This window comes from Salvelinus namaycush, unplaced genomic scaffold (assembly GCF_016432855.1).
Source record: "Salvelinus namaycush isolate Seneca unplaced genomic scaffold, SaNama_1.0 Scaffold899, whole genome shotgun sequence".
Taxonomy (NCBI): Eukaryota; Metazoa; Chordata; class Actinopteri; order Salmoniformes; family Salmonidae; genus Salvelinus; species Salvelinus namaycush.
The window spans coordinates 90,001-101,035 of NW_024061640.1; the positions used below are offsets into that span (position 1 = coordinate 90,001).

General features: G+C 40.8%; 1 long non-coding RNA gene across 1 annotated transcript; it reads right to left on the reverse strand.

The window, feature by feature from the left end:
* Positions 1–5,106: 5,106 nt before the first annotated feature.
* On the reverse strand, positions 5,107–5,931 carry LOC120043310. Its single transcript, XR_005476401.1, has 2 exons — positions 5,631–5,931; positions 5,107–5,487 (listed from the first exon to the last, which is right to left on the reverse strand). It is a non-coding gene; the product is annotated as an uncharacterized LOC120043310 (long non-coding RNA).
* Between the last annotated feature and the right edge of the window lie 5,104 nt (positions 5,932–11,035).

Genomic DNA, 11,035 nt, shown 5'->3' on the forward strand with positions numbered 1-11,035 from the left:
TTGGTCCAATAGGTTCCCCACTGAAGGCCTTGGTCCAATAGGTTCCCCACTGAAGGCCTTGGTCCAATAGGTTATCCACTGAAGGCCTTGGTCCAATAGGTTCCCCACTGAAGGCCGTGGTCCAATAGGTTCCCCACTGAAGGCCTTGGTCCAATAGGTTATCCACTGAAGGCCTTGGTCCAATAGGCTATCCACTGAAGGCCTTGGTCCAATAGGTTATCCACTGAAGGCCTTGGTCCAATAGGTTATCCACTGAAGGCCTTGGTCCAATAGGTTATCCACTGAAGGCCTTGGTCCAATAGGTTCCCCACTGAAGGCCTTGGTCCAATAGGTTATCCACTGAAGGCCTTGGTCCAATAGGTTATCCACTGAAGGCCTTGGTCCAATAGGTTATCCACTGAAGACCTTGGTCCAATAGGTTATCCACTGAAGGCCTTGGTCCAATAGGTTATCCACTGAAGACCTTGGTCCAATAGGTTATCCACTGAAGGCCTTGGTCCAATAGGTTATCCACTGAAGGCCTTGGTCCAATAGGTTATCCACTGAAGGCCTTGGTCCAATAGGTTATCCACTGAAGGCCTTGGTCCAATAGGTTATCCACTGAAGGCCTTGGTCCAATAGGTTATCCACTGAAGGCCTTGGTCCAATAGGTTATCCACTGAAGAACTTGGTCCAATAGGTTATCCACTGAAGGCCTTGGTCCAATAGGTTATCCACTGAAGGCCTTGGTCCAATAGGTTCCCCACTGAAGGCCTTGGTCCAATAGGTTATCCACTGAAGGCCTTGGTCCAATAGGTTCCCCACTGAAGGTCTTGGTCCAATAGGTTCCCCACTGAAGGCCTTGGTCCAATAGGTTATCCACTGAAGACTTAGGACCAATAGGTTATCCACTGAAGACCTTTGTCCAATAGGTTATCCACTGAAGGCCTTGGTCCAATAGGTTCCCCACTGAAGACCTTGGTCCAATAGGTTCCCCACTGAAGACCTTGGACCAATAGGTTCCCCACTGAAGACCTTGGTCCAATAGGTTCCCCACTGAAGACCTTGGTCCAATAGGTTATCCACTGAAGACCTTGGTCCACTAGGTTATCCACTGAAGACCTTGGTCCAATAGGTTATCCACTGAGTAATTGACAGATTCTGTTCAGGGACAGTTTTCATCTTCTTTGAACTGGATCTGCGTCTGTTTGCTCTGCATATATCTATGGCTTCAGTCAACGTAAACTGTGGTTCGCGCAGCAAACTTGCTCTTTACTCGTGTTATCTTTACAGCCAATCCCAAGTCTGTCTCTGATCATTTCATCTCTCGTTGACCCCGAAATCACATGAATCAAGACAATGGACGCAGCCTCACAACATATTGACCAGACATCTCTCTACGAGTTTGTTCACGTGTTAAAAATCAATCTTTCATAAATCACATTACGAGTGTTCTTGTAAAACGTCAAGGATTTTATTTGAATGGTTCCTATCCTCTTCCTCCAGATCTAGGTGACACTAAACCATAGGGCTCTCTCTTCCAATAATACTCATGTGTTGCCACTCGCACATGCAGGTCTTTATCTAAGCCCAAACCGATGTTATAATTCACCCACTGATCACAGAAAAACAACCAGTTTTGATTCAAATCGCCTTTCGTGTCCATGGCGCTAGGCACCGGAATTTGACAGAGGCATTTCAGGCTCTTCGTCCTCGCTCATCTGTTCCACTTCCCTGCACATTGACTCTGTACCGTAACCCCCTGTATATAGCCTCGCTACTGTTATTTTACTGATACTCTTTAATTATTTATTTTTTACTTAACACTTATTTTTCTTGAAACTGCATTGTTGGTTAAAACCTGTTTGGGATAGGGGGCAGCATTTTCACTTTTGGATGAAAAGCGTGCCCAGAGTAAACTGCCTCCTACTCAGTCCCAGATGCTAATATATGCATATTATTAGTAGTTTTATTGGTATAGATTGGTATAGTATTATTGGATAGAAAACACTCTGAAGTTTCTAAAACTGTTTGAATGATGTCTGTGAGTATAACAGAACTCATATGGCAGGCAAAAACCTGAGAAGAAATCCAACCAGGAAGTGGGAAATATGAGGTTTGTAGTTTTTGAAAGCTTGGCCTATCGAATACACAGTGTCTATGGAGTCATTGTGCACTTCCTAAGGCTTCCACTAGATGTCAACCGTCTTTAGAAACTTGTTTGAGGATTACTGGGCTGAACGCTAAAACAACAAGGGCGAATTTGGACATAAGTGATGGACTTTATCGAACAAATCAAACATTTATTGTGGAACTGGGATTCCTGGGAGTGCATTCTGATGATCATCAAAGGTAAGTGAATATTTATAATGCTATTTCTGACTAATGTTGACTTTTGGATGAAAAGCGTGCCCAGAGTAAACTGCCTCCTACTCAGTCCCAGATGCTAATATATGCATATTATTAGTAGTTTTATTGGTATAGATTGGTATAGTATTATTGGATAGAAAACACTCTGAAGTTTCTAAAACTGTTTGAATGATGTCTGTGAGTATAACAGAACTCATATGGCAGGCAAAAACCTGAGAAGAAATCCAACCAGGAAGTGGGAAATATGAGGTTTGTAGTTTTTGAAAGCTTGGCCTATCGAATACACAGTGTCTATGGAGTCATTGTGCACTTCCTAAGGCTTCCACTAGATGTCAACCGTCTTTAGAAACTTGTTTGAGGATTACTGGGCTGAACGCTAAAACAACAAGGGCGAATTTGGACATAAGTGATGGACTTTATCGAACAAATCAAACATTTATTGTGGAACTGGGATTCCTGGGAGTGCATTCTGATGATCATCAAAGGTAAGTGAATATTTATAATGCTATTTCAACATGATGGATATTTCTTTGGCTGATTTTGTCATCTGAGCTCTGTACTCAGATTATTGCATGGTGTGCTTTTTCCGTAAATCTGACAGCGGTTGCATTAAGGAGAAGTCTATCTTTAATTCTGTGAATAACACTTGTATCTTTTATCAATGTTTATTATGAGTATTTCTGTGAATTGATGTGGCTCTCTGCAAAATCACCGGATGTTTTGGAAGCATAACATTACTGAACGTAACGCGCCAATGTAAACTGAGATTTTTGGATATAAATATGCACTTTATCGAACAAAACATACATGTATTGTGTAACATGAAGTCCTATGAGTGTCATCTGATGAAGATCATCAAAGGTTAGTGATTCATTTTATCTATATTTCTGCTTTTTGTGACTCTTATCTTTGGCTGGAAAAATGGCTGTGTGTGTTTTTGTGACTTGGCTCTGACCTAACATAATCATATGTTGTGCTGTCGCTGTAAAGCCTTTTTGAAATCGGACACGATGGGTAGATTAACAAGAAGTTTATCTTTCATTTGGTGTATTGCACTTGTTAATTTGGGAAAGTTACATATTTCTAAAAAAATATTTTTGAATTTCCCGTGCTGCCTTTTCAGCGGAATGTTGTCGAGGGGTGGCCTTAAGTTTTAAGGGCTTGTAAGTAAGCGTTTCACGCTAAGGTCTACTACACCTGTTTTATTCAGCAGTTTGCTGTGAGGTCTACTACACCTGTTGTATTCAGCGTTTCACGGTAAGGTCTACTACACCTGTTGTATTCAGCATTTCACGGTAAGGTCTACTACACCTGTTGTATTCAGCGTTTCACGGTAAGGTCTACTACACCTGTTATATTCAGCAGTTTACTGTGAGGTCTACTACACCTGTTGTATTCAGCATTTCACGGTAAGGTCTACTACACCTGTTGTATTCAGCATTTCACTGTAAGGTCTACTACACCTGTTGTATTCAGCATTTCACTGTAAGGTCTACTACACCTGTTGTATTCAGCATTTCACTGTGAGGTCTACTACACCTGTTGTATTCAGCATTTCACTGTAAGGTCTACTACACCTGTTGTATTCAGCATTTCACTGTAAGGTCTACCTACACCTGTTGTATTCAGCATTTCACTGTAAGGTCTACACCTGTTGTATTCAGCATTTCACGGTAAGGTCTACTACACCTGTTGCATTCAGCATTTCACGGTAAGGTCTACTACACCTGTTGTATTCAGCATTTCACGGTAAGGTCTACTACACATGTTGTATTCGGCGCATGTGACAAATACAATTTGATTTGTTTTGCGTTTATCCGACAGCGGTTAATTATCCACATACCGTATCCTCTTTTCCGGTAAAGCTTGGCTTTCGGTTCATTTCTCTGACGTGTTATTTTGTGTGTGAAGAGTTTGGTAAAATGCATAATCCTTTACTCAGGTGTTACGGGTCACCACATTGTAAGAATATGTCAAAGATAAATACACAACGCAGAGACAGAGGACGAGAGTCAATAGATTAATAACGATCAATGGAAAAAGTGTTTTTTCTGTAAAAGGGGATTAATGATCAATGGTTCAGAGACATGGGAGGAATATGTCTTCTGAAATAGGATACTTGTTATTTGGCCATTGGCTAGTTTTATTGCAAGGAATTCTAATTGGTCAACCACAGGCTAAGTGTTGGGTGATCAAACCACATCCTGTCACTTTGTTCTGTGGAGAGAGAACCACAGAGAGCATCACTGAGGACAGGGGAGACCATCTATCTCCCTGTAGGATTTGTCCTCTTCGAACAAATCAATTTTCCTCCCCCGATTTGCTATTTGGGGTTTGTGTTATTGAAGAGTAACAGGATTTGCTAATAACACACCCGTTTATATAACCTAGACAGGTGCCCCACTAGCACCATCTCTGGGTTGGCATTATGCCCATTATATTAACAGGCATAATCTACTGTACACATTATGGAAAGTAATTCATTCATTCACGTAGCCTATAAAACGACAGTGCAATTGTCATGTCAGTTTTACACAAAATAAAAGGTTGTCCACAGACACACCTAAAAAAAAGGCACGTAGCCTACAACAGAGAGATTGTCATGAAAAGTGGAACGTTCCCTTTGTGCACCCTGTTGCACATTTCTACCAAACCCAGAAAACAAATAACTATCTTTGTTTTTTGATCCTTATTGCTGAACATAATGCGTCTCCTTCATATTTGCCTCAAGTAGCTGAAAAGGATATAACCAAAAAATGTTTGGTTTTCTTATCTTTAATTTTTTTTAAAAGGAGGCCATTGTTGATAGAGATACTGCAGAGCCGCTGTCTATTGCACATTCAAGATAGGCTTCAGCTGACTCACACAATTCAACCAGTGTCAGAGTCCTAAAAAAAAATCACATTTCAAACCCCTGAAACTTAAATTTTAAAAACATTAAACACAGTCATAATATCTTAATGTATAATAATTAAAAACTGCTTTTATGTACACCGCCTCTCACACCACTCCCTCTAGTTTCAGGACCCAGCCTTGTCCCGGGGAAACTGGCATGATGTCAGGCATGAGAACCACCAGTCCGGTCGGTGCCGTTGCTACCCACTTCAGAGGTACGGACGGGTCGTCCAGTATAGTGACCTGAGAGAACAGAAAATAATTCAGTTAAAAAGGTGCTGCCTTTTACATATTTGTACCTTACGGGACCGAATGCACAATGGACTCTTCAAAAACACAACATGTGACGAACCATAAACGTGTAATACTATGTGTGGTGTACTTACATTAGTGGCCTTAGAGGTTTTGGGTGCTGCGAGGTCGAACAGAAGTTTGGAAGGCCATTCCAGTAGTATGGCATAGACCGTGTTGTTCTTTGAGGTGTACCTATGGAAGGAGATATATATATATATACACACACACACAGTCAGGACCTGTTTAAGACTCAGGATCACAGTTGACCACTAGATGGCAGTAAAAGCCCAGTCTGTTATAATTACATTACAGTAGTTAACAATAAAGAAGTAGTAACTTGACTCATGCCTGTCCAAGATTGATCCATTATTCCACATTTCAGTTTAGAAATCTATGTAATAGCCACCAGACCGTATCATTGTATTGTCTCCTACCAGACTGTATTGCATTATATTACACTGCTCAAAAAAATAAAGGGAACACTTAAACAACACAATGTAACTCCAAGTCAATCACACTTCTGTGAAATCAAACTGTCCACTTAGGAAGCAACACTGATTGACAATAAATTTCACATGCTGTTGTGCAAATGGAATAGACAAAAGGTGGAAATTATAGGCAATTAGCAAGACACCCCCAATAAAGGAGTGATTCTGCAGGTGGTGACCACAGACCACTTCTCAGTTCCTATGCTTCCTGGCTGATGTTTTGGTCACTTTTGAATGCTGGCGGTGCTCTCACTCTAGTGGTAGCACGAGACGGAGTCTACAACCCACACAAGTGGCTCAGGTAGTGCAGCTCATCCAGGATGGCACATCAATGCGAGCTGTGGCAAGAAGTTTTGCTGTGTCTGTCAGCGTAGTGTCCAGAGCATGGAGGCGCTACCAGGAGACAGGCCAGTACATCAGGAGACGTGGAGGAGGCCGTAGGAGGGCAACAACCCAGCAGCAGGACCGCTACCTCCGCCTTTGTGCAAGGAGGTGCATTGCCAGCGCCCTGCAAAATGACCTCCAGCAGGCCACAAATCTGCATGTGTCTGCTTGTGTATATTGTGTATATTGTATATTGTGTATAGTGTATATTGTCTCCTACCAGACTGTATTGTATTATATTGTCTCCTACCAGACTGTATTGTATTATATTGTCTCCTACCAGACTGTATTATATTGTCTCCTACCAGACTGTATTGTATTGTATTGTCTCCTACCAGACTGTATTGTATTGTATTGTCTCCTACCAGACTGTATTGTATTGTATTGTCTCCTACCAGACTGTATTGTATTGTCTCCTACCAGACTGTATTGTATTGTATCCTACCAGACTGTATTGTATTGTCTCCTACCAGACTGTATTGTATTATATTGTCTCCTACCAGACTGTATTGTATTATATTGTCTCCTACCAGACTGTATTGTATTGTCTCCTACCAGACTGTATTGTATTGTATTGTCTCCTACCAGACTGTATTGTATTGTCTCCTACCAGACTGTATTGTATTGTCTCCTACCAGACTGTATTGTATCCTACCAGACTGTATTGTATTGTCTCCTACCAGACTGTATTGTATCCTACCAGACTGTATTATATTATATTGTCTCCTACCAGACTGTATTGTATTATATTGTCTCCTACCAGACTGTATTGTATTATATTGTCTCCTACCAGACTGTATTGTATTATATTGTCTCCTACCAGACTGTATTGTATTATATTGTCTCCTACCAGACTGTATTGTATTATATTGTCTCCTACCAGACTGTATTGTATTATATTGTCTCCTACCAGACTGTATTGTATTATATTGTCTCCTACCAGACTGTATTGTATTATATTGTCTCCTACCAGACTGTATTGTATTATATTGTCTCCTACCAGACTGTATTGTATTATATTGTCTCCTACCAGACTGTATTGTATTGTATTGTCTCCTACCAGACTGTATTGTATTGTATTGTCTCCTACCAGACTGTATTGTCTCCTACCAGACTGTATTGTCTCCTACCAGACTGTATTGTCTCCTACCAGACTGTATTGTCTCCTACCAGACTGTATTGTCTCCTACCAGACTGTATTGTCTCCTACCAGACTGTATTGTCTCCTACCAGACTGTATTGTATTATATTGTCTCCTACCAGACTGTATTGTATTATATTGTCTCCTACCAGACTGTATTGTATTATATTGTCTCCTACCAGACTGTATTGTATTATATTGTCTCCTACCAGGCTGTATTGTATTATATTGTCTCCTACCAGGCTGTATTGTCTCCTACCAGGCTGTATTGTCTCCTACCAGGCTGTATTGTCTCCTACCAGGCTGTATTGTCTCCTACCAGGCTGTATTGTCTCCTACCAGACTGTATTGTCTCCTACCAGACTGTATTGTCTCCTACCAGACTGTATTGTCTCCTACCAGACTGTATTGTCTCCTACCAGACTGTATTGTCTCCTACCAGACTGTATTGTCTCCTACCAGACTGTATTGTCTCCTACCAGGCTGTATTGTCTCCTACCAGGCTGTATTGTCTCCTACCAGGCTGTATTGTCTCCTACCAGGCTGTATTGTCTCCTACCAGGCTGTATTGTCTCCTACCAGGCTGTATTGTCTCCTACCAGGCTGTATTGTCTCCTACCAGGCTGTATTGTCTCCTACCAGGCTGTATTGTCTCCTACCAGGCTGTATTGTCTCCTACCAGGCTGTATTGTCTCCTACCAGGCTGTATTGTCTCCTACCAGACTGTATTGTCTCCTACCAGACTGTATTGTCTCCTACCAGACTGTATTGTCTCCTACCAGACTGTATTGTCTCCTACCAGACTGTATTGTCTCCTACCAGACTGTATTGTCTCCTACCAGACTGTATTGTATTATATTGTCTCCTACCAGACTGTATTGTATTATATTGTCTCCTACCAGACTGTATTGTATTATATTGTCTCCTACCAGGCTGTATTGTATTATATTGTCTCCTACCAGGCTGTATTGTCTCCTACCAGGCTGTATTGTCTCCTACCAGGCTGTATTGTCTCCTACCAGGCTGTATTGTCTCCTACCAGGCTGTATTGTCTCCTACCAGGCTGTATTGTCTCCTACCAGGCTGTATTGTCTCCTACCAGGCTGTATTGTCTCCTACCAGACTGTATTGTCTCCTACCAGACTGTATTGTCTCCTACCAGACTGTATTGTCTCCTACCAGACTGTATTGTCTCCTACCAGACTGTATTGTCTCCTACCAGACTGTATTGTATTGTCTCCTACCAGACTGTATTGTATTGTCTCCTACCAGACTGTATTGTATTGTCTCCTACCAGACTGTATTGTATTGTCTCCTACCAGACTGTATTGTATTGTCTCCTACCAGACTGTATTGTATTGTCTCCTACCAGACTGTATTGTATTGTCTCCTACCAGACTGTATTGTATTGTCTCCTACCAGACTGTATTGTATTGTCTCCTACCAGACTGTATTGTATTGTCTCCTACCAGACTGTATTGTATTGTCTCCTACCAGACTGTATTGTATTGTCTCCTACCAGACTGTATTGTATTGTCTCCTACCAGACTGTATTGTATTGTCTCCTACCAGACTGTATTGTATTGTCTCCTACCAGACTGTATTGTATTGTCTCCTACCAGACTGTATTGTATTGTCTCCTACCAGACTGTATTGTATTGTCTCCTACCAGACTGTATTGTATTGTCTCCTACCAGACTGTATTGTATTGTCTCCTACCAGACTGTATTGTATTGTCTCCTACCAGACTGTATTGTATTGTCTCCTACCAGACTGTATTGTATTGTCTCCTACCAGACTGTATTGTATTGTCTCCTACCAGACTGTATTGTATTGTCTCCTACCAGACTGTATTGTATTGTCTCCTACCAGACTGTATTGTATTGTCTCCTACCAGACTGTATTGTATTGTCTCCTACCAGACTGTATTGTATTGTCTCCTACCAGACTGTATTGTATTGTCTCCTACCAGACTGTATTGTATTGTCTCCTACCAGACTGTATTGTATTGTCTCCTACCAGACTGTATTGTCTCCTACCAGACTGTATTGTCTCCTACCAGACTGTATTGTATTGTCTCCTACCAGACTGTATTGTCTCCTACCAGACTGTATTGTCTCCTACCAGACTGTATTGTATCCTACCAGACTGTATTGTATCCTACCAGACTGTATTGTATCCTACCAGACTGTATTGTATCCTACCAGACTGTATTGTATCCTACCAGACTGTATTGTATTGTCTCCTACCAGACTGTATTGTATCCTACCAGACTGTATTGTATTGTATTGTCTCCTACCAGACTGTATTGTATCCTACCAGACTGTATTGTATTGTATTGTCTCCTACCAGACTGTATTGTATTGTCTCCTACCAGACTGTATTGTATTGTCTCCTACCAGACTGTATTGTATCCTACCAGACTATTGTATTGTCTCCTACCAGACTGTATTGTATCCTACCAGACAGTATTATATTGTATCCTACCAGACTGTATTGTATTATATTGTATCCTACCAGACTGTATTGTATCCTACCAGACTGTATTGTATTGTCTCCTACCAGACTGTATTGTATCCTACCAGACTGTATTGTATTGTCTCCTACCAGACTGTATTGTATCCTATCAGACTGTATTGTATTGTCTCCTACCAGACTGTATTGTATTATATTGTATCCTACCAGACTGTATTATATTGTCTCCTACCAGACTGTATTGTATCCTACCAGACTGTATTATATTGTCTCCTACCAGACTGTATTGTATCCTACCAGACTGTATTGTATTATATCGTATCCTACCAGACTGTATTGTATTATATTGTATCCTACCAGACTGTATTGTATTATATTGTCTCCTACCAGACTGTATTATATTGTCTCCTACCAGACTGTATTGTATCCTACCAGACTGTATTGTATTATATCGTATCCTACCAGACTGTATTGTATTATATTGTATCCTACCAGACTGTATTGTATTATATTGTCTCCTACCAGACTGTATTATATTGTCTCCTACCAGACTGTATTGTATTATATTGTCTCCTACCAGACTGTATTGTATTATATTGTCTCCTGCCAGACTGTATTGTATTATATTGTCTCCTGCCAGACTGTATTGTATTATATTGTCTCCTGCCAGACTGTATTGTATTATATTGTCTCCTGCCAGACTGTATTGTATTATATTGTCTCCTGCCAGACTGTATTGTATTATATTGTCTCCTGCCAGACTGTATTGTATTATATTGTCTCCTGCCAGACTGTATTGTATTATATTGTCTCCTGCCAGACTGTATTGTATTATATTGTCTCCTGCCAGACTGTATTGTATTATATTGTCTCCTGCCAGACTGTATTGTATTATATTGTCTCCTGCCAGACTGTATTGTATTATATTGTCTCCTGCCAGACTGTATTGTATTATATTGTCTCCTGCCAGACTGTATTGTATTATATTGTCTCCTGCCAGACTGTATTG